This window comes from Bombina bombina, chromosome 7, assembly GCF_027579735.1.
Source record: "Bombina bombina isolate aBomBom1 chromosome 7, aBomBom1.pri, whole genome shotgun sequence".
Taxonomy (NCBI): domain Eukaryota; kingdom Metazoa; phylum Chordata; class Amphibia; order Anura; family Bombinatoridae; genus Bombina; species Bombina bombina.
The window spans coordinates 14,453,225-14,477,472 of record NC_069505.1 but is presented as its reverse complement, the minus strand read 5'-3'; the positions used below and the strand labels follow the sequence as shown (position 1 = coordinate 14,477,472).

The following is a 24,248-nucleotide window of genomic DNA, read 5'->3' as shown; positions in this document are numbered from 1 at the left end:
AGCTGGGAGAGGCTGGAGGGAGCTTTAGTGAATCAGTTACATAGAATAACATAGGAACTGGTGAAGACTGGAGAGGCTGGAGGGAGCTTTAGTGAATCAGTTACATAGAATAACATAGGAACTGGTGAAGCTTGAGAGGCTGGAGGGAGCTTTAGTGAATCAGTTACATAGAATAACATAGGAACTGGTTGAAGCTGGAGGGAGCTTTAGTGAATCAGTTACATAGAATAACATAGGAACTGGTGAAGCTGGTGAGGCTGGAGGGAGCTTTAGTGAATCAGTTACATAGAATAACATAGGAACTGGTGAAGCTGTAGGGAGCTTTAGTGAATCCGTTACATAGAATAACATAGGAACCTGGTGAAGCTGGAGGGAGCTTTAGTGAATCAGTTACATAGAATAACATAAGGAACTGATGAAGCTGGTGAGGCTAGAGGGAAGCTTTTAGTGAATCAGTTACATAGAATAACATAGGAAACTGGTGAAGCTGGAAGTGGCTGTGGAGGGAGCTTTAGTGAATCAGTTACATAGAATAACATAGGAATGGTGAAGCTGGAGAGGACTAGAGGGAGCTTTAGTGAATCATGTTACATAGAATAACATAGGAACTGGTGAAGCTGGAGAGGCTGGAGGGAGCTTTAGTGAATCAGTTACATAGAATAACATAGGAACTGGTGAAGCTGGAGAGGCTGGAGGGAGCTTTAGTGAATCAGTTACATAGAAATAGACATAGGAACTGGTGAAGCTGGAAAGGCTGGAGGGCGCTTTAGTGAATCAGTTACATAGAATAACATAGGAACTGGTGAAGTGGAGAGGCTAGGGGAGCTTTAGTGAATCAGTTACATAGAATAACATAGGAACTGGTGTAGTTGGAGAGGCTGGAAGGAGCTTTAGTGAATCAGTTACATAGATTAACATAGGAACTGGTGTGATGCTGGAGAGGCTGGAGGAGAGCTTTTAGTGAATCAGTTACATAGAATAACATAGGAACTGGTGAAGCTGGAGAGGCTGGAGAGAGCTTTAGTGAATCAGTTACATAGAATAACATAGGAACTAGTGAAGCTGGAGAGGCTGGAGGAGTTTTAGTGAATCAGTTACATTAGGAACTAACATAGGAACTGGTGAAGCTGGAGAGGCTGGAGAGAGCTTTAGTGAATCAGTTACACAGAATAACATTGGAGAGCTGGTGAAGCAGGAGAGGCTGGAGGAGCCTTTAGTGAATCAGTTACATAGAATAACATAGGAACTGGTGAAGCTGGAGAGGCTGGAGGGAGCTTTAGTGAATCAGTTACACAGAAATAACATTGGAGCTGGTGAAGCAAGGAGAGGCTGGAGGGAGCTTTAGAGAATTAGTTACATAAAATAAGCATAGGAACCTGGTGAGGCTGGAGGGAGCTTTAGTGAATCAGTTTACATAGAATAAACATAAGAGCTGGTGAAAGCTGGAGAGGAGGGAGGGAGCTTTAGTGAATCAGTTATATAGAATAACATAGGAACTGGTGAAGCCAGAGAGGCTGGAGGGAGCTTTAGTGAATCAGTTACATAGAATAACATAGGAACTGGTGAAGCTGGAGAGGCTGGAGGGAGCTTTAGTGAATCAGTTACATAGAATAACATAGGAAACTGGTGAAGCTGGAGAGGCTGGAAGGGAGCTTAGTGAATCAGTTACATAGAATAACATAGAACTGGTGAAGCTGGAGAGGCTGGAGAGAGCTTTAGTGAATCAGTTACATAGAATAACATAATTGCTGGGTGAAGCTGGAGGGAGCTTTAGTGAATCAGTTACATAGAATAACATAGGAACTGGTGAAGCTGGAGAGGACTGGAGGGAGCTTTAGTGAATCAGTTACATAGAATTAACATAGGAACTGGTGACACTGGAGAGGCTGGAGGGAGCTTTAGTGAATCAGTTACATAGAATAATATAGGAACTGGTGACACTGGAGAGGCTGGAGGGAGCTTTAGTGAATCAGTTACATAGAATAATATTGGAACTAGTGAAGCCTGGAGAGGGCTGGAGGGAGCCTTTAGTGAATCAGTTACATAGAATAACATAGGAACTGTTGAAGCTGGAGAGGCTGGAGGGAGCTTTAGTGAATCAGTTACATAGAAATAACATAGGAACTGGTGAAGCTGGAGAGGCTGGAGGGAGCTTTAGTGAATCAGTTACATAGAATAACATTGGAACTAGTGAAGCTGGAGAGGCTGGAGAGAGCTTTAGTGAATCAGTTACATAGAATAACATAATTGCTGGAGAGGCTGGAGGGAGCTTTAGTGAATCAGTTACATAGAATAACATAGGAACAGGGGAAGCTGGAGGGAGCTTTAGTGAATCAGTTACATAGAATAACATAGGAACTGGTAGAAGTTGGTGAGGACGGTGATGCTGGAAAGGCCTCTTAGTGAATTTAGCAAACAATTTTTTATTGTATCACACAATGAAATTAAATTTTCCCAGAATCCTTTAGAAGCTTTTTAAAATGGAGCACATACACCTGTGAGCTATTGATAATTCAGAATCCTATACAATTTAGATCACATAATCAACATCCGTACAGAGGAGCAGCAGTGTTATAGCCAATCTGTTATCCCACTACGCCAATAAATTATTTATTTGGAAAGGGTTGACAAATTCCACAAGCTTTTTTTATCTCGCAGTGCTGCTCTGCTGTAACGTAGGCTACGATGTTACTTGTCCATTCAGAATGATGCAGATAGAAATATTGCGTAACATTCAAATAAGAGCGTTGGGGGAATAGTTAACCATTTGACTGCCAGAGGAAAGCTGCGCTATGTTAACTGCATTTTGCTACCGCTTATATATTTTTCCCCCGTCCAACTACCGCCCTATTTCCCTCCTCCCTGTTGCCTCTAAACTTCTAGAAAAGCTAGTATATATCCCATTTCCTTATATTAACTCCTTGCTTGACCTACTGCAATCTGGATTTCATCCCCATCACTCCACAGAGACGGCAATAGTTTAAAGGGACAGTGAACCAAATTTTTTATCTTTTGTGATTCAGATAGAGCATGAAATTTTAAGCAACTTTCTAATTTACTCCAATTATCAATTTTTCGTCGTTCTCTTGCTATCTTTATTTGAAAAAGGCATCTAAGCTTTTTTGTTTTGATTCAGGGTTCTGGACAGGCACTTTGTTATTGGTGGATGAATTTATCCACCAATCTGCAAGAACAACCCAATTACCCAGTAAATTAGAAAGTTACTAAAAATTGCTATGCTCTATCTGAACCCAAAAATTTTCTTTCATGATTCAGTGTCCTTTTTAGGTTACCAACGACCTACTTACAGCAAAATCAAAAGGTCACTTCTCTCTGCTTATCCTCCTTGATCTGTCCGCAGCCTTTGATACTGTTGCCCACCCTCTTTAGCTACAAACCCTTCAATCCTTTGGCATCTGCGACACAGCTCTCTCGTGGTTCTCTTCCTATCTATGTAACCGTACCTTTAGTGTAGCCTTCTCCGGAGCATCCTCTTCCCCGTCACCCACTTTCTGTTGGGGTACATCAAGGCTTCTGTTCTCTGTGACCTTCTCTTCTCAACTCTACACATCATCATTAGGTTCCCTAATAAAGTCCTACGGGTTCCAACATTTGTATGCCGGCGACACCCAAATCTACTTCTCTGCACCAGACCTATCTCCTTCCTTGCTAACCCGTGTCACTAACTGTCTTTCTCACATCTCTTCCCTGGATGTCCTCTCACCACGTCAAGCTAAATTCTCTTTAAAACTGAGCTTTTTATTTTCCTCCCTTCTTCCAAATCTCCACCCCCATCTTCTATATAGCTGTCGACAACTACCCCCCCCCTACCCCCGAATGCCCGATGTCTTGGGGTCACACTTGACTCAGATCTTTCTTTCACTCCTCACATTCAGTCCTTGACTAAAGCCTGCCGCTTCCACCTTAAAAACATCTCTAAAATTAGACATTTCCTTACACTAGACACAACTAAGATTTCTTCTGTTAAGTGGTGATCAGTCCACGGGTCATCATTACTTCTGGGATATTACTCCTCCCCCAACAGGAAGTGCAAGAGGATTCACCCAGCAGAGCTGCATATAGCTCCTCCCCTCTACGTCACTCCCAGTCATTCTCTTGCACCCAACGACTAGATAGGATGTGTGAGAGGACTATGGTGATTATACTTAGTTTTATATCTTCAATCAAAAGTTTGTTATTTTAAAATAGCACCGGAGTGTGTTATACCTCTCTGGCAGAGTTTGAAGAAGAATCTACCAGAGTTTTTGTTATGATTTAGCCGGAGTAGTTAAGATCATATTGCTGTTTCCTCGGCCATCTGAGGAGAGGTAAACTTCAGATCAGGGGACAGCGGGCAGATGAATCTGCATAGAGGTATGTAGCAGCTTTTATTTTCTGACAATGGAATTGATGAGAAAAATCCTGCCATACCGATATAATGTCATGTATGTATACTTTACACTTCAGTATTCTGGGGAATGGTTACTTCACTAGAATTACACTGTAAGAAATACATAAAGCTGTTTAATAACTAGAGATTATGTTTAAACGTTTTTGCTGGAATGTAAAATCGTTTTCATTTACTGAGGTACTGAGTGAATAAATGTTTGGGCACTATTTTTCCACTTGGCAGTTGCTTAATCTGTTTTCTCTGACAGTTTCTGTTCTCCCTCACTGCTGTGTGTGAGGGGGAGGGGCCGTTTTTTGGCGCTTTTTACTACGCATCAAATATTTCAGTCAGCAACTCATTGTATTCCCTGCATGATCCGGTTCATCTCTACAGAGCTCAGGGGTCTTCAAAACTTATTTTGAGGGAGGTAATTTCTCTCAGCAGAGCTGTGAGAATTGTAGTTTGACTGAGATAAAAAAACGTTTATTCTGTAATTTGTTTCCTGCTTTCAGAATTTGTTATCTTTGCTAATGGGATTAAACCTTTGCTAAAGTTGTGTTTACAAGGATTGAGGCTATAACTGTTTCAATTTATTAATTTTCAACTGTCATAGATCTTCTGTGCTTCTTAAAGGCACAGTACGTTTTAATATTATTCTAATTGAATTGTATTTCCAAGTTGCAAGTTTATTTGCTAGTGTGTTAAACATGTCTGATTCAGAGGATGATACCTGTGTCATTTGTTGCAATGCCAAAGTGGAGCCCAATAGAAATTTATGTACTAACTGTATTGATGCTACTTTAAATAAAAGTCAATCTGTACAAATTGAACAAATTTCACCAAACAACGAGGGGAGAGTTATGCCGACTAACTCGCCTCACGTGTCAGTACCTACATCTCCCGCTCAGAGGGAGGTGCGTGATATTGTAGCGCCGAGTACATCTGGGCGGCCATTACAAATCACATTACAGGATATGGCTACTGTTATGACTGAGGTTTTGGCTAAATTACCAGAACTAAGAGGTAAGCGTGATCACTCTGGGGTGAGAACAGAGTGCGCTGATAATATTAGGGCCATGTCAGACACTGCGTCACAGGTGGCAGAACATGAGGACGGAGAGCTTCATTCTGTGGGTGACGGTTCTGATCCAAACAGACTGGATTCAGATATTTCAAATTTTAAATTTAAACTGGAAAACCTCCGTGTATTACTAGGGGAGGTGTTAGCGGCTCTGAATGATTGTAACACAGTTGCAATACCAGAGAAAATGTGTAGGTTGGATAAATATTTTGCGGTACCGACGAGTACTGAGGTTTTTCCTATACCTAAGAGACTTACTGAAATTGTTACTAAGGAGTGGGATAGACCCGGTGTGCCGTTCTCACCCCCTCCGATATTTAGAAAAATGTTTCCAATAGACGCCACCACAAGGGACTTATGGCAAACGGTCCCTAAGGTGGAGGGAGCAGTTTCTACCTTAGCTAAGCGTACCACTATCCCGGTGGAGGATAGCTGTGCTTTTTCAGATCCAATGGATAAAAAGTTAGAGGGTTACCTTAAGAAAATGTTTGTTCAACAAGGTTTTATATTGCAACCCCTTGCATGCATTGCGCCGATCACGGCTGCAGCGGCATTCTGGATTGAGTCTCTGGAAGAGAACATTGGTTCAGCTACTCTGGACGACATTACGGACAGGCTTAGAGTCCTTAAACTAGCTAATTCATTCATTTCGGAGGCCGTAGTACATCTTACTAAACTTACGGCGAAGAATTCAGGATTCGCCATTCAGGCACGCAGGGCGCTGTGGCTAAAATCCTGGTCAGCTGATGTTACTTCTAAGTCTAAATTGCTTAATATACCTTTCAAAGGGCAGACCTTATTCGGGCCCGGGTTGAAAGAGATTATCGCTGACATTACAGGAGGTAAAGGCCATGCCCTGCCTCAGGACAAAGCCAAAGTTAAGGCTAGACAGTCTAATTTTCGTTCCTTTCGTAATTTCAAAGCAGGAGCAGCATCAACTTCCTCTGCACCAAAACAGGAAGGAGCTGTTGCTCGCTACAGACAAGGCTGGAAACCTAACCAGTCCTGGAACAAGGGCAAGCAGGCCGGGAAACCTGCTGCTGCCCCTAAAACAGCATGAATTGAGGGCCCCCCGATCCGGGATCGGATCTAGTGGGGGGCAGACTTTCTCTCTTCGCCCAGGCTTGGGCAAGAGATGTCCAGGATCCCTGGGCGCTAGAGATAATATCTCAGGGATACCTTCTGGACTTCAAATACTCTCCTCCAAGAGAGAGATTTCATCTGTCAAGATTGTCAACAATCCAGACAAAGAAAGAGGCGTTTCTACGCTGCGTACAAGAGCTCTTGTTAATGGGAGTAATCCATCCAGTTCCACGATCGGAACAGGGACAGGGGTTTTACTCAAATCTGTTTGTGGTTCCCAAAAAAGAGGGAACTTTCAGACCAATCCTGGACTTAAAGATCCTAAACAAATTCCTAAGAGTTCCATCGTTCAAGATGGAGACTATTCGGACAATTTTACCTATGATCCAAGAGGGTCAGTACATGACCACTGTAGATTTAAAAGATGCTTACCTTCACATACCGATTCACAAAGATCATTATCGGTACCTAAGGTTTTGCCTTCCTAGACAGGCATTACCAGTTTGTGGCTCTTCCATTCGGATTGGCTACAGCTCCAAGAATCTTCACAAAGGTTCTGGGTGCTCTTCTGGCGGTACTAAGACCGCGGGGAATCTCGGTAGCTCCATACCTAGACGACATTCTGATACAAGCTTCAAGCTTTCAAACTGCCAAGTCTCATACAGAGTTAGTGCTGGCATTTCTAAGGTCACATGGATGGAAGGTGAACGAAAAGAAGAGTTCACTCGTTCCACTCACAAGAGTTCCCTTCCTGGGGACTCTTATAGATTCTGTAGAAATGAAGATTTACCTGACAGAGGACAGGCTAACAAGACTTCAAAGTGCTTGCCGCACCCTACATTCCATTCAACACCCGTCAGTGGCTCAATGCATGGAGGTAATCGGCTTAATGGTAGCGGCAATGGACATAGTACCCTTTGCACGCTTACACCTCAGACCACTGCAACTGTGCATGCTAAGTCAGTGGAATGGGGATTACTCAGACTTATCCCCTTCTCTGAATCTGGATCAAGAGACCAGAAATTCTCTTCTATGGTGGCTTTCTCGGCCACATCTGTCCAGGGGGATGGCCGTTCAGCAGACCAGACTGGACAATTGTAACAACAGATGCCAGCCTTCTAGGTTGGGGTGCCGTCTGGAATTCTCTGAAGGCTCAGGGACAATGGAGTCAGGAGGAGAGTCTCCTGCCAATAAACATTCTGGAATTGAGAGCAGTTCTCAATGCCCTCCTGGCTTGGCCCCAGTTGACAACTCGGGGGTTCATCAGGTTTCAGTCGGACAACATCACGACTGTTGCTTACATCAACCATCAGGGAGGGACAAGAAGCTCCCTAGCTATGATGGAAGTATGATGGAAGTATCAAAGATAATTCTCTGGGCAGAGTCTCACTCTTGCCACCTGTCAGCAATCCACATCCCGGGAGTGGAGAACTGGGAGGCGGATTTCTTCTCTTTTCATCCGGGGGAGTGGGAACTTCATCCGGAGGTCTTTGCCCAAATACTGCGACGTTGGGGCAAACCAGAGATAGATCTCATGGCGTCTCGACAGAACGCCAAGCTTCCTTGTTACGGGTCCAGATCCAGGGATCCAGGAGCAGTCCTGATAGATGCTCTGACAGCACCTTGGGACTTCAGGATGGCTTACGTGTTTCCACCCTTCCCGTTGCTTCCTCGATTGATTGCCAGAATCAAACAAGAGAGAGCATCAGTGATTCTAATAGCACCTGCGTGGCCACGCAGGACTTGGTATGCAGACCTGGTGGACATGTCATCCTGTCCACCTTGGTCTCTACCTCTGAAGCAGGACCTTCTGATACAGGGTCCCTTCAAACATCAAAATCTAACTTCTCTGAAGCTGACTGCTTGGAAATTGAACGCTTGATTTTATCAAGACGTGGGTTTTCTGAGTCAGTTATTGATACCTTAATACAGGCTAGGAAACCTGTTACCAGAAAGATTTACCATAAGATATGGCGTAAATACCTATATTGGTGTGAATCCAAAGGTTACTCTTGGAGTAAGGTTAGGATTCCTAGGATATTGTCTTTTCTACAAGAAGGTTTAGAAAAGGGTTTATCTGCTAGTTCATTAAAGGGACAGATCTCAGCTCTGTCCATTCTGTTACACAAACGTCTGTCAGAAGTTCCTGACGTCCAGGCTTTTTGTCAGGCTTTGACCAGGATTAAGCCTGTGTTTAAAACTGTTGCTCCACCATGGAGTTTAAACCTTGTTCTTAATGTTTTACAGGGCGTTCCGTTTGAACCCCTTCATTCCATTGATATAAAGTTGTTATCTTGGAAAGTTCTATTTTTAATGGCTATTTCCTCGGCTCGAAGAGTCTCTGAATTATCAGCCTTACATTGTGATTCTCCTTATTTGATTTTTCATTCGGATAAGGTAGTCCTGCGTACTAAACCTGGGTTCTTACCTAAGGTAGTTACTAACAGGAATATCAATCAAGAGAGTGTTGTTCCTTCTTTATGCCCAAATCCTTCTTCAAAGAAGGAACGTCTACTGCACAACCTGGATGTAGTCCGTGCTCTAAAATTTTACTTACAGGCAACTAAGGAATTTCGACAAACGTCTTCTCTGTTTGTCATTTACTCTGGGCAGAGGAGAGGTCAAAAAGCTTCCGCTACCTCTCTTTCTTTTTGGCTTCGTAGCATAATTCGTTTAGCTTATGAGACTGCTGGACAGCAGCCTCCTGAAAGAATTACAGCTCATTCTACAAGAGCTGTGGCTTCCACTTGGGCCTTCAAGAATGAGGCCTCTGTTGAACAGATTTGCAAGGCTGCAACTTGGTCTTCGCTTCATACTTTTTCCAAATTTGACACTTTTGCTTCATCGGAGGCTATTTTTGGGAGAAAGGTTCTTCAGGCAGTGGTTCCTTCTGTATAAAGAGCCTGCCTATCCCTCCTGTCATCCGTGTACTTTTGCTTTGGTATTGGTATCCCAGAAGTAATGATGACCCGTGGACTGATCACACTTAACAGAAGAAAACATAATTTATGCTTACCTGATAAATTCCTTTCTTCTGTAGTGTGATCAGTCCACGGCCCGCCCTGTTTTTAAGGCAGGTAAATATTTTTTAATTTATACTCCAGTCACCACTTCACCCTTGGCTTTTCCTTTCTCGTTGGTCCTTGGTCGAATGACTGGGAGTGACGTAGAGGGGAGGAGCTATATGCAGCTCTGCTGGGTGAATCCTCTTGCACTTCCTGTTGGGGAGGAGTAATATCCCAGAAGTAATGATGACCCGTGGACTGATCACACTACAGAAGAAAGGAATTTATCAGGTAAGCATAAATTATGGTTTTTTTTTTTTGAAAATAATTTTTTTATTGAAGTTAAAGCATGTAACATCACAACAAGGACTCGCCCTAAGGCCAAAGTTACAACAGAGAAAGCAATATGCGCATAAAGCAATAAAAAATACATTTCAATTCTGATTATGAAGATAGACAGTATCTTAGGCGAGATGAAACAGAACTTCATTTTATATTATAATGTCAGCGTATGAACTCCACATTCTAATAATATTTAATCTAAGACCAACATAACAGCCTGTGGAGGGTTAGCATAGTAATCAGCCACTCTTGGGCCGAGATGTATAGGGGGAAGGGGGATATTCAGCGGGTAAGCACCGCTATACGCATAGGGAAAGGAGGTGGGGGGGCGGAGCCATATATAAATGTAAATAGCATAGGATACTTGATGTGGACTCATAAGTGTCCATTAGTCTACTTAGGAGTATATAGTGGAGTAAATTAACATTCCAACACAAAATGGAGTAACTAGGTAGGGGCTATAGGCCACTCTGTTGATTCATTCAGGGAGACCCAAACATTACAAGTATAAACTACAAAGGAATGTATACATGTCACGATATTAGCAATTTACTTAGGTGCTCAGGACTGATCTAGAGAGTAACGAAACGGGCAAAATGTGAGCTTATCTAAACATTGCGTAGCAAGCTTGCCCACTAATTAAAGTGGAGATTGATAGAAAATATACATTTCCATGTAACATTTGAGAAGGTAGTAAACTGTTTAGGAACAATGAGATATATTTGGTCGTATAATAAACACATTACATTAGTAGTACACATCATAACCTGCAGGGAGGTAGGGCACTTTATAGAATCCCTTTAGCAATAATATAACTAAATAGGTTATCTTCTGGGCCTATATTATAAGAGTGTGACGTAAAGGTATCTGAGCATTTATAAGCACTAACGCTAAACTGCCAACAGATGTGCTAAAAATGCAAACATTAACAGTGAGCAGACAGGCACTTAATACTTGAGAACAGGTCACATAATCAGAAGTTACTATGAGGACTTTTAAGGAGCCTAGATAGATTGATCCTCTGTTTATCAGCATAATAGCCAGAGCAAATAAAAATTTTTAAACATGTTATATAGCCTACATCTCAAGTGTCTAACTTATGCCTCATATCATAACCTTAACAAGGTCTGGGAAGGCAGCCTTTCTAAAATATATAAGGTAATATAGGCTAGCATATCATTACACAGGCCTGACACTTTGTACATGTGAGAAGGTATTGTCAAGAGAGAGACTATAACTAAAATAAAACTTTACATGTGTCTGGTTTACACCACGTGTGCTGAATTAATGGCTGAAAGACATGGCCCCCATATAAGTGCAAGCTTTACAGTAATGTAGTATATCTTAGTAAGCAAATGCTATTATTATTGGAGGGAGAAATTATTAAGGGAGGAAAAGCATATATATTAAATTCAAACTTGAACTCTGTTCACTTATCCTCAGAAAGTATTTCGTATTGGAAGCTGAATTAACAATTAAACAGTTATTAAGGGCTAAATGGAAGAGGGAAAAGAGCCCCTAGGAGATTAAGTAGTCATAACCAGTGCCCAGTAGACTGCACATCAGACAATTTGTACATGTCGTCATTAACTGTAGTCTGTGGGTATGGGGATTAGTTTAACATTCCACAAAAGGTATAAGTTATGTTTGCAGCCATCTTGGGGGTAAAAAAAATCAAACAAATAAACTTAAAAAGACACACCAACCAAGTGTTGTATCCTCACATAGGAACTGCATATTCAATTAGTGTATAGAATGGGAGTGAAACTAAAGAAATATACAATAACATTAAACAATACTTAAACCTAAAGGTAAACAGGCTAGTTATATGAGCAACTCTCTTCTGGAGGAAGTGTAAACTTAAATAGAGTATATGAGACTATAGAATCTATGTAAAAAGTATGCAGTGTGAAGCAATACATATCTGTCTAATCAAAAATGTATTAGGATCTGGTCTGAGCTTTTTATATGTTATATCTATACCTGCAAAGAAAAAGTAAGGTTTAGAGTCTTATTAAGATATAGACAGCAGCAGTGAAGATAGTAAGGTCCAGTTTAATTCCCTCACAGCCTCAGTGTCCACATATCTCATCGTGTGCATGTGAAAGATGGGCGAAGAGGACAGGGGTGCTGCTGATCCAGATCTATCCCACACCAGTTCTAAGGCCAAACAATGAGGGAGCTGCAGTCTGTCAGCTTGGGCTTTGTCCCAGAAACGTTTAAAAGCAATGATACTATCAGCGGGACGTTCATTCGTTGTCTAACAGGTCTCTCTGTTAATGCCCAGATATATATCAGTCGCCATCTAGTAATCCCTTTGCTTGAAACATAAGGCAGGATACTTATCTGGGGAGTTCCTTCCATGCAGATCCCGAGTTTCTCTGTGCAGTGTCCCACGATCTCAAGCGTAGTAGAGATAGTAGCAGCAAAATGACACGACCTGTCATCAAGTGAACTGATCGCAGCTAACGTATCTCTGCTTGAGTCCACATCTCTCCCGACATCAGCGGTGGGTTGGGGCTGTGAGCTGTGTCTAACAGCGCTGTATTGCTGAGCATTACTGAGCCTCTTCTGTTCCTCAGTCAAAGTCTCTTTCTGGGAGGGCATTCCACAATAAGGAGAAGAGGGGGTTACCTGCATAATCTATGGACGGTAGGCTCTTGTTCAGGAATGGAGTGTCGCATCTGTTCTCCTTGCAGATCGTAATAATGTCCTCATATTGGCCATCCATTTTACTCTCCAACTCCCGCAGGAGGAATCTGACGATTGCGTGCGGGTCCTCCACTGGAAGGCAGTGTCCCAGACGTGCTGTATTCTATATTAGGTCACACACTTTAACTGTTCGGCCCCTCTGCGAGCGTTGTTACCCCGCAATTGTTAGGAGCCAAGTGGAGGTAGGGGGTTCAGATGTCCCAGTCGATGTAGCTGCTCTCAGTACTCAAACCCTCTAAAGTCCCTTAGATAAAGATAGGTGTACATAGCTTTAGCTAGCGTCTCTGCTCTAGAGGGATATGGGCGCCATTTGCCGCCATCAGGGCCTCTTCATATCGGAGTACTATACCACCATTGCTGCACTAAAGAAGCGACCAAATGCACCTTAACTGTGCATATGGGCTCTTACTTGGGAGCGTGGGTGGTATTATGGCTTCTTTAGGTCAAAAGTCTCACTAAAATTAGGTAAATAAAAGGTTATAAGAGGGAGCCTCAGATAAACGTGTCTGCTCTCGTTGGCGGTTAGCTCCGCCCCCCGACACAACTAAGATTTTAATCCACTCTCTCAACCTTTCCCGCCTTGATTACTGCAACTCTGTCCTCCCCATAATGAATGCCTCTGCCAGACTCATCTTCCTTACACGTCGCTCTTCATCTGCTTCACCTCTCTGCCAATCCCTTCACTGGCTTCCTCTTGCCTCCAGGATTAAACACAAAATTCTCACTCTGACACACAAAGCCCTCGACTGCCCTGCTCCCCCCTATATCTCAGACCTTGTCTCCAGATACTCTCCCTCCTGTCCCCTGCGCTCTGCTCATGACCTCCTACTCTCCTCCTCTCTTTTTACCTCCTCACATGGTTTACAGGACTTCTCCAGACTGGCCCCCATCTTGTGGAACTCTCTGCCTCGCTCCACAAGACTCTCCCCTAGTTTTGAAAGCTTCAAGCGCTCCCTAAAGGCTCTTCTATTCAGGGATGCATACAACCTACGCTAACCTTTATACCAGTTCCTCTTCTCTATTGCTATCCCCTGAACCCCCTTAGCATGTAAGCCTAAGAGTCCAGCTGTTTGTAGATCACCTTCTTAAGAGCTGACTACAACAGTGCGAATCTTGGCAGGGCCCTCTACCCGTCTGATCCTTATAAATGTTTTGTTGTACTCTGCCTTTTTGTTTATAACGCTGTAGAATCTGTTGGCAAGTAAAAATTAGGGTTTACGACTTTCAAGTTACTTTTTAATGGGCAGACATCTCCAAGTGACCTTTAACCCCTTAACGACACAGGGTACGTCATGCACAAACTGGTCATTAAAGGGATAGTAAACCCAAAAAATATTTTTAACTCAATCAAAACAACTTTTGTACATTTTGTAATTGGTAACTTTTGTACAATTTTGTTTACATTCCTTGTAATTTATATATGAATACTGCTCCAAACCCATTTTTTGCTCATTATATGTGCCTATTACGATGTTCTACCTAGGTAGAAACATCATGGTCGCCCGCATGCGCATTAAAACAAAGGTATTGGCAACGCATGCGCAGACTCCCCCCCTGTCTCTAGCAGCGAATTAAGCAGTCTACTGACAGGAGGCAGTAGCACAGGTTCTTGCAAGCAGGCACCGGCTAATCGGGATCCTAGGGGGGCATCTGGACAGATTTTGTAAACCAGATCTCAGAAAGGCATCAACTCACAGGGAGTGAAAAATATAAATCTTTCCATGATTACTGCTTGAAGGGGCAGCGTCACAAAGAAAAGAGGAGGAGACATTTTAGGAGAGCGGCGTTCATGCTACAAATCTTCCCTGCCTGTGATTTAGTGCATCTGTGCTTTAGACATTGAACACAGCGGTGAGTATGAGAGCTCTGTTTGTTTAAGCTGTCGGGCTCATCTCCCCCTCCCTCTTGCTGTGTTTGCTTTCATGTGTTATCGGAGCCCTCACAGTCACTAATCAAGCAATGACAGCAAGGAGGAGGGGGGAGATGAGCCAGACAGCTTAAATAAACGTTTTACTCACTGCTGTATTTAATGTCTGCTCTCCTTAGTGAGGAGCTGAAGTGAGACAGAAGCATCTGTGAAGTCTCGCACAGCTCCTCACCTTCCTGCCTGGCGTGTGGCTTATATTGTTCCCTGTCTCCTCGGTTTGCTGTGTGAAGCTGTCCCTCTGTGCACTGTGCTTTAACACTAAATGTAATATTACAATTCAGGGGCCCAGCAGCGTCACCATTGGATGAGGGACGGATGCTAGATTTACATGAGCCGTGCCTCATTTTATGGGCGGTCATTACTGCTCATTTCATGATCATTTCATCTTTAATATTAAGATGTGTGAAAGCTTCATTTACATAAACAAAACAGTTTTATTTGATTGCATTTATAGTCTTTATATTAACATATTTTAATAGGCTCAAATGATAATCAATTTATAACCCTTTAAAGCATCTGGAAGCGATCGAAAAATGGCCTTGTCCTTAAAGGGACACTGAACCCAAATTTTTTCTTTCGTGATTCAGATAGAGCAGCAATTTTAAGCAACTCCGTAATTTACTCCTATTATCAATTTTTCTACGTTCACTTGATATCATTATTTGAAAAAGAAGGCTTCTAAGCTTCTTTTTTGTTTTAGTACTCTGGACAGCACTTTTTAATTGGTGGTTGAATTTATCCACCAATCAGCAAGAATAACCCAGGTTATTCACCAAAAATGGGCCGGCATCTAAACTTACATTCTTGCATTTCAAATAAAGATACCAAGAGTAGGAAGAAAATTTAATAATAGGAGTAAATTAGAAAGTTGCTTAAAATTGCATGCTCTATCTGAATCACGAAAGAAATAATTTGGGTTCAGTGTCCCTTTAAAGGGTCATAATACCTAAATGTTTAAACACTTGAAAGTGATGCAGCATAGCTGTAAAAAGCTGACTAGAAAATATCACCTGAACATCTCTTTGTAAAAAAGAAAGATATTTTACCTCAAAAGTTTCTCAGTAGCCACATCTCATTGTAAAGGATTTCTAAGCAGCAAATCAGTATGTCTGTCCCGGGACAGCCGAAGGGTTGAGCCTCGTGCGCTCTCATCTTAATTCCCTATTCAGTGTAAGGAAGTTTACAATGAAATCTCATGGGATCACAGTAAAAGAGTTCATGTCCTCAGCACTGCGGATGCTGATTGGCTGCTGTTCATTTCTTCATTTTTTTTAATTTATTTTTTACCTGAAGCTGGGCAGCAGCTGAGTATAACTTTACACAGAACTTACTCTGGTGAGCTGAGGAGATTGTGAGGTAAAATATCTTCCTGTTTTACATAGAGATGCTCAGGTGAGATTTTCCTGTCAGCTTTTTACAGTTATACTGCATCAGTTTCAAGTGATTTAGCATATGAGTATTATGTCCCTTTATGGTGTTAAAGGGACATTAAACCCAAATTTTTTCTTTCATTATTCAGATAGAGAATGCAATTTTAAACAACATTCAATTTACTTCGATTATCTAATTTGCTTCATTCTTTAGATATCCTTTAAGAAATAGCAATGCACATGGGTGAGCCAATCGCACAAGGCATCTATGTGCAGCCACCAATCAGCAGCTCCTGAGCCTATCTAGATATGCTTTTCAGCAAATAATATCAAGAGAATGAAGCAAATTAGATAATTAAAGTAAATTAGAAACTGGTTTAAAAATGCTGCTCTTTCTAAATCATGAAAGAAAAAAATTGGATTTAATGTCCCTTTAAGGGTAAAGTTCTGTTTTGCTGAGCAGGACACAGTCAACCAGTCAGGAGCGGCAGTCACATGTAGCTGCCGGTCACCGGTTGTGTTCTTAGGTTCTGCAAGGATTGTCATTCCCAAGCAAAATGTGACCTATATGTTTGTTACACGTGTGGTTGTTTATCATCTTGTAGTCCACAGAAAACATCTCCTCTATTAAAGGGAAAAGTGAGCTGAAAGAGACCAACAGACATATACACATATGCTTGCGGGTACCAAGGCTTAATATGTAGGTGCCATAGCATCCCGGGCTTGTTTATTGCCTTTACAAAACTTATGTTTATTCCCAACTGGGTTAGTCTCATAGTTGTTTAACTGACGTCTACTCACTGGCTTTCTCTCATTCTCCAGAATCCACCAGTCTTCGTGTCCTCTACTTCAGTGTCTTCTCCATGTTCTGCCTTGTTGCTCTTGCTACCTGGCAAGTTTTCTATCTTCGACGATTTTTCAAGGCGAAGAAGCTCATTGAGTGAAAGAATTTGGGAATGGTACCCATAGGTGAAGAATCGCACAGCTCTCTGCTCAACTTCAACCCTTTCACATCTCACAACTTGTATCAACATTCCTGTTCAAGGCGAATTTAATGGTCAGCAGAGGCATTTGTACCGTTTTGTTTCCCTTCATCCCCCTCATGCCCCCACCATTGTTACAAACTGTATCACTTGTGAGTGCGTTACAAAGAATGGCTTCTAACAGCTCATGGAAATGAAACCGGTGTGAACGTTTTAAAGTGTCACAACAATATGATAAAAAAAATGGAAACTGTTAAAAAGATCAAATAAAATTTGTTTTATAAAGATTTGCGTTCAAATTTGTCACTTATACACGCAGCATGAGAAGAATCTGAATTTGTTCCTGATTTTGAGGTCTTTCTATCTATAATGAAGGCATGGAGTGTTTTGGGGGCAGTTGTTTGCAGCACTTGCTCACTTGAGGAGGCTGCTGATGAAGAAGACCTTTGTGATTATGCAGCTGTTACAGAACGATCAGAAAGAGGGTTTCTGGAATGGGAACATGGGGGAGAAAAGCTACTTCTACTTTCATTGCTGTAACTCTCCTCATTTAATTCAATTATAGGTCCATAATAAAAGTATCTTTTTTTGCTTATGTACATTTACTACTGTGCACATAGTATATGTGAATGATCACAGGGAGGGAGGGGGAGGGAGGAGAGGGAGAGGCAGGGGGAGGAGAGGGAGAGGCAGGGGGAGGAGAGGGAGAGGCAGGGGGAGGGAGAGGCAGGGGGAGGAGAGGGAGAGGCAGGGGGAGGGAGGAGAGGCAGGGGGAGGGAGGAGAGGCAGGGGGAGGGAGGAGAGGGAGAGGCAGGGGGAGGGAGGAGAGGTGGAGGGAGGAGAGGTGGAGGGAGGAGAGGCAGGGGGAGGGAGAGGCAGGGGGAGGGAGGAGAGGGAGACGCAGGGGGAGGGAGAGGCAGGGGGAGGGAGAAGAGGGAGAGGCAGGGGGATAGAGGAGGGGGAGGGAGGGAGAGGCAGGAGGGGGGAGGGAGGGAGAGGCAGGGGGAGAGAGGGGAGAGAGAGGCAGGATGGGGCGGAGGGAGGGAGAGGCAGGATGGGGCGGAGGGAGGGAGAGGCAGGGGGAGAGGGGAGGGAGAGGCAGGATGGGGGGGGAGGGGAGGGGCAGAGGGGGGAGGCAGGATGGGGGGGGGGAGGGGAGGGGCAGAGGGGGGAGGGAGAGGGGGGGAGGGGCAGGGAGAGAGAGGGGGGGAGGGGCAGGGAGAGAGAGGAGGGAGAGGCAGGGGGAGAGAGGGGGGGAGGGGGAGGGGCAGGGGGAGAGAGGAGGGAGAGACAGGTGGAGAGAGGGGGGGAGGGAGAGGCAGGTGGAGAGAGGGGGGGAGGGGGGGGGAGGGAGAGGCGGGGGGGGAGGGAGAGGCAGGAAGGGGGAGGGATGGAGAGGCAGGGGGGAGAGAGGGGAGGGAGAGGCAGGATGGGGGGGGGGAGGGGAGAGGCAGGATGGGGGGGGGAATGCATTTGGCAGTTTTTCACAGCTAGATGGCGTTTGGTTCATGTGTGCAATAAAGATAACATTGTGCTCACTCCCGTAGAGTTACTGATAAGAGGGCACTGATTGGCTAAACTGCAAGTCTGTCAAAAGAACTGAGATAAGGGGACAGTCTGCAGAGGCTTAGATACAAGGCTATCACAGATAAAGTGTATTAATATAACTGTGTTGGTTATGCAAAATTGGGAATGGGTAATAAAGGGATTATCTATCTTTTTAAACAATAAAAATTCTGGAGTAGACTGTCCCTTTAACTTTGTTAAAAAAAAAAATATAATACGCTGCTGCTGCTCTCACTGCAGACAAACTAAATTGATGGCAGGCCAATTATGTGCTGTAGAAAGAACGCTTGCTTGTTGTGAGGAGACAGCTGAGCTGTGCGCTTGATTCAGAGAACGGCTCATCTATTAATTGGTGCATTCTCCGATGCTTCGGTCAGCATCTGTATCTTGTTGCCAACTCTGGCATTGTGCGCATGAGCTGCTGTTGATTGGTGGCTACACACGTTTCTTGTGATTGGCTCACCACATGTCTTTATTAAAGTCCCTTGTCACGGATACCAGACAGCTATGGCAGAGATGTGGGTGGAGGATGGCTATCGGGACCTCCGATGGCTCGCTATGCAAGTACGGCTATGGCTGGAGGATTGCTCCCCCACAGAGGGCTTTGGCTTCAGTGGCCCTTGCATTGTGCGCATGAGCAGTGGCACACATCAGTCGTACGACTGCTGTTGATTGGTGGCTACACACGTCTCGTGATTGGCTCACCACATGTCTTTATTAAAGTCCCTTGTCATGGATACCAGACAGCTAAGGCTACTCCCAACCCCCCCTACAACCTCACCCCTGTTGTTTCTCAGTGATTTTGGGCTCAGAGCAACCACAATCTCTGGAAGTTTTTATTTGCTTGTTTTGTGAAGAGCTGGTGTATGACCAGGAAAACCCTCCTAGGCTGGCCGGGCTCCTGGAACTCCCGGTCGGCCGCCTCACAACGGACACCCACCTAACTACTCTCAGGCTGGCCGGGCTTCTGGAACTTCCGGTCGGCCATAGGACAGCAGGACACCCGCTAACTTTACCCCTGATCGCTCCAGCAGCCCTTTGCCCCAGAGCTCCGCTCTTTTGGGGATTGGTAGCCCCTAGAGAGGACAAGAGCTGTGGCAATTATCAGAGGAGAGCTCCTTTGGGAACTGGGGGTTTTAGACACCCCTAACCCCATAACTTCAACGGACTGTAACTCCGGTCCCCAGTAACAAATCATGCTGATTTTTAGACTGTGGCATCTGGGGACTGAGAGCTTTAAAATGGATCACTCCGAAACACAGGGGTCACCCCTAGGTATTGGGATTATGTGAGACTGTAGCTCCTATGGAGGCGCCGGGCTGTCTGGAGGGGCAAGAATGGCGGGAAAACTGTTGCATTGTCTTCTGTTCTTATCAAGATGAGCTGTCTGTATAAAAGGAGTGTGTGTTTTCAATAAAATCAGTTCAATTTTTCACCTGAATGCTAGTCTGTTCCAGGCAGAGAAAGGATCCTCAGGCAGAGCTACCCAGTCTGGGTAGCTGGAGTCTGCCACAGGGTGGGACCCTGGGTACTGATGCTGTTGGGCATCAGGGGTGGCTACAGGCTGTGGTCACTTGCTAGCTACATAGCTGCAGTCGGCAGGGAGGAAGCAGGACCCCTTTGGCGGAGCTACCCAGTCGGGGTAGCCAGGGTATCCGTCACATTGGCTGGCAGCGGTGGCATTTGCTTCTTCCACATGATTCCTGCTGACAGAGAAGGGTCACAGTAGCTGGTAACTATGGAAGCAGAGTACCTAAGGAGAGTACAGAAGGCACTGACCCAGCTGGACGGTCCTGGTTCTGAACTGGACCAGCTGAGCTTCAGGAGGATTGTCTTCCGGCAACTATGGAGGGAGAGGCTTCAACAAGAAAAGGATTGTGATGGAAAGGTCCTCCCCACAGATGATGAGAGGTACTGGGTCTGGTGGGACTTGCGAGTGCTTTTCCTGGGAGAGCAGCCCATGGAGGAATGGCTATCGGAACTAGATTGGCTGGTTTTGGCAGAGATGTGGGTGGAGGACGGTTATCGGGACCTCTGATGGCTCGCTATGCAAGTACGGCCATGGCTGGAGGATTGCTCCCCCACAGGCTTTGGCTTCAGCGGCCCTGGGTTACTATTGGAAAAGTTGACAGAAGACCCAGAATTTGGGAGTGGGGCGGAACTGAGAGTAACTAACATTGGCCACTCCCAAGAGCAGCTGTTGGATCTCTCGGGGGTACCTTGGCTGGTATCAGATATGGTATCGCTTATTGTCCAAGAATGGGGACTGGAAAAGGCATACAAGAGTCTGCAAGACCAAGTTCTGCAGCATGCCACAGAGTCTGCACAGAGCTGTAGTGCAGCACTTTGGGAATCATGGAGGTTGGCCTCAGATGAGTGGCAACAGAGCATAAGCGTCGACGAGCTGCTAGATACAGATCAGCAGACTGGGCCCGAGCTTATAGACCTGGACAAAGGAGCTACCCCAGCAGAAACGCTGGCAAAAGGGCATAGAGCTGCAGGCCTCTGCCCAGCACCTGTAACAGCCCCAGGAAACCAGGGAGAGGAGGTAGGCATCCTCCCTCCCCTTACAGAGAACCCCTTGCAGGGAGAGATGGATGTCGGTCTCTCTCCCCAGCGGCAGAGCCAGGAGCAGGGAGAAGAGACAGTCGGTCTCTATCCCCAGCGGCAGAGCCATCCCCTGGGCGCGGAGGTAGTCGTCCTCCCTCCCCGTAAGCAGAACCCCTTCCTGGGAGAGGAGACGGGTTGTCTTTCTCCCCAGCGGCAGAGCCAGGTACAGGGAGAGGAGACAGTCTGTCTCTCTCCCCAGCGGAAGAGCCAGGAGCAGGGAGAGGAGGACAGTTGGTCTCTCTCCCCAGCAGCAGAGCCATCCCCTGGGAGCGGAGGTAGTCGTCCTCCCTCCCCCTTACGCAGAACCCCTTCCTGGGAGAGGAGACAGTCAGTCTCTCTCCCCAGGGGCAGAGCCAGGAGCCAGGAGAGGAGACAGTCGGTGTCTCTCCCCAGCGGCAGAGCCAACAGCCGGTTTAGTCGTCCTCCCTCCCCTTACAGAGAAGCCCTTGCAGGGAGAGACGGTATCGATATCTCTCCCCAGCAGCAGAATCCCTTTCTGGGAGAGGAGACAGTTGGTCTCGCTCCACAGCGGCAGCACAGTTTCCCATGGAGCGGAGGTAGCAGACCTCCCTCCCCAGCGGTAGATCTCCTTCTCAGGAGAAGAGACAGACGGTCCTCTCCCCTCAGTAGCTTGGTGGGTCTCTACCCTTTTCTTGTCCCGGAGTATTTCTCACCGGGGGCAGGCGTTGCATTAGGCAAGGAGGAGAAACGCTTATACAGTTGGTGCCACATGTTTGGGCACCCGAGCTTTGCCTGCCCCACCAAGGAGCAACCTCCCCCTCTGGTCTGGGGTGGGTCCGCCGGTACTAAACAGAGTGTCACAGAGGGAGACAGTTTGTCCATGGAACTTAAGGACACTGGAACTTGTGGAACAGCAATTGTTTGGGAGCCGGCCTTAGCAAACTTGTTTGGGACTTTGCATTTTGTGACTATCCCGGCACCCAGGGCGCAGGTTATAAATTCCAGCAGGAACCCCCCAGGATGCCCCAAGCTCAGGAGAGATGGGATAACCTCTCCCAGCAACCGAGAAGTAGAGGGCCATCGTCGGACAGCCCCAGGCCGACCCGTTAAGGGTCTAGCCGGGTCTGCCAAACTGGAGGGGGGGGAGATGTCATGGATACCAGACAGCTAAGGCTACCCCCAACCCCCCTACAACCTCACCCCTGTTGTTTCTTAGTGGTTTTGGGCTCCTCAGAGCAACCACATTCTCTAGAAGCTTTTATTTGTTTGTTTTGTGAAGAGCTGGTGTATGACCAGGAAAACCCTCCTAGGCTGGCCGGGCTCCTGGAACTCCCGGTCGGCCGCCTCACAACGGACACCCACCTAACTCCTCCGAGGCTGGCCGGGCTGCTGGAACTCCCGGTCGGCCACAGGACAGCAGGACACCCGTTAACTTTACCCCTGGTTGCCCCAGTAGCCCTTTGCCCCAGGGCTCCGCTCTTTTGTGGATTGGTAGCCCCTAGGGAGGACAAGAGCTGTGGCAATTATCAGAGGGGAGCTCCTTTGGGAACTGGGGGTTTTGGACACCCCTAACCCTATAACTTCAACGGACTGTAACTCCGGTCCCCAGTAACGAATCATGCTGATTTTTAGACTGTGCCATCTGGGGACTGAGAGCTTTAAAAGGACACCCTGGAAGTGCCACCTCTCCAACGGGATCACCCCCGAAACCGCCACCCCTAGGTATTGGGATTATGTGAGACTGTAGCTCTTATGGAGGTGCCGTTCTGTCTGGAGGGGTGGGAATGGCGGGAAAACTGTGGCATTGTCTTCTGTTCTTATCAAGATGAGCTGTCTGTATAAAAGGAGTGTGTATTTTCAATAAAATCAGTTCTATTTTTCACCTGAATGCTAGTCTGTCTAGTTATTTGGGTGGGCTCCAGCTAAAATCACTTTCCTGGGCTACATAACAGCCTGTTCCAGGCAGAGAAAGGATCCTCAGGCAGAGCTACCCAGTCTGGGTAGCTGGAGTTTGTCACAGGGGTGGGACCCTGGGTACTGATGCTGTCGGGCATCAGGGGTGGCTGCAGGCTGTGGTCACTTGCTAGCTACATAGCTGCAGTCGGCAGGGAGGAAGCAGGACCCCTTTGGCAGAGCTACCCAGTCGGGGTAGCTGGGGTATCATCACATCCCTGTGTATTATTTTCAGATGGTAATAATTTTAGATCCCTAAATGTACACCATATGTCCAAAAGTATGTGCACACCCCTACTACTTATTGAATTTAGAGGTTTCAGCCACACCCATTGCTTACAGTTGCATCAAATTTAACACATAGTAATAAAATCTCTATAAACAAACACTGGCTGTACAATGAGTTGTAATGAAGAGCTCATTAATTTTAAACATGGCACTGCCATAGGACGCCATCTTTGCCACAAATCAGTTTTGTGACACTTCTGCCATACTAGATCTACCCAATGTAGGAGCAACAGCAGCCCAGCCACAAAAGCCACTGAGTGCTGAAGTGTGTGGCGCGTAAGTCACCTGTTCTCTCTTGCAAACGCACTCTGAAAGCAACATCAGCACAAGCATTGTGTGAAGAGAGCTTCATGGCTGAGAAGCAGTACAAAACCCTCACAACAACATACACAATGTCAAGCATTGGCTGGAGTGGTGTAAAGCAGTGTTTCTCAACCGTGACCCTCAAGTACCGTCAACAGTCCAGCTTTTCATTATAACTGAACTAGAGCACAGGTGAAGTAATCAGCTGATCAGTAACCATGGTTACTAAGCTGCTCTCACCCATGAGCTGATAATGTCACCTGTGCACTGGTTCAGCTATAGTGAAAACCTGGCCTGTTGGGGGTACTTGAGGACCGCGGCTGAGAAACACTGGTGTAAAACATGCAGCAACTGGTCTCTGGAGGAGTGGAAACGTTCTCTGAAGTGATGAATTAAAGGGACTTATGAATTATCTTATGACTCAGATAGGAAATGTAATTTTAAACAATTTTCCAATTTACTTTTATCACCAATTTTGCTTTGTTCTCTTGGTATTCTTAGTTGAAAGCTAAACCTAGGAGGTTCATATGCTAATTTCTAAGCCCTTGAAGGCCGCCTCTCATCTCAGGGCATTTTGACAGTTTTCCACAACTAGAGGGTGTTAGTTTATGTGTGTCAAATAGATAACATTGAGCTCATGCACGTCAAGTTACCCTGGAGTGAACACTCATTGG

The 24,248-nt window shown here is 45.4% G+C and overlaps 1 pseudogene; it reads left to right on the top strand.

Moving 5' to 3' along the window:
- LOC128636182 (transmembrane emp24 domain-containing protein 10-like) overlaps positions 1-17,180 on the top strand; it is a 31,420-nt pseudogene extending 14,240 nt beyond the window's left edge.
- Positions 17,181-24,248: the final 7,068 nt, after the last annotated feature.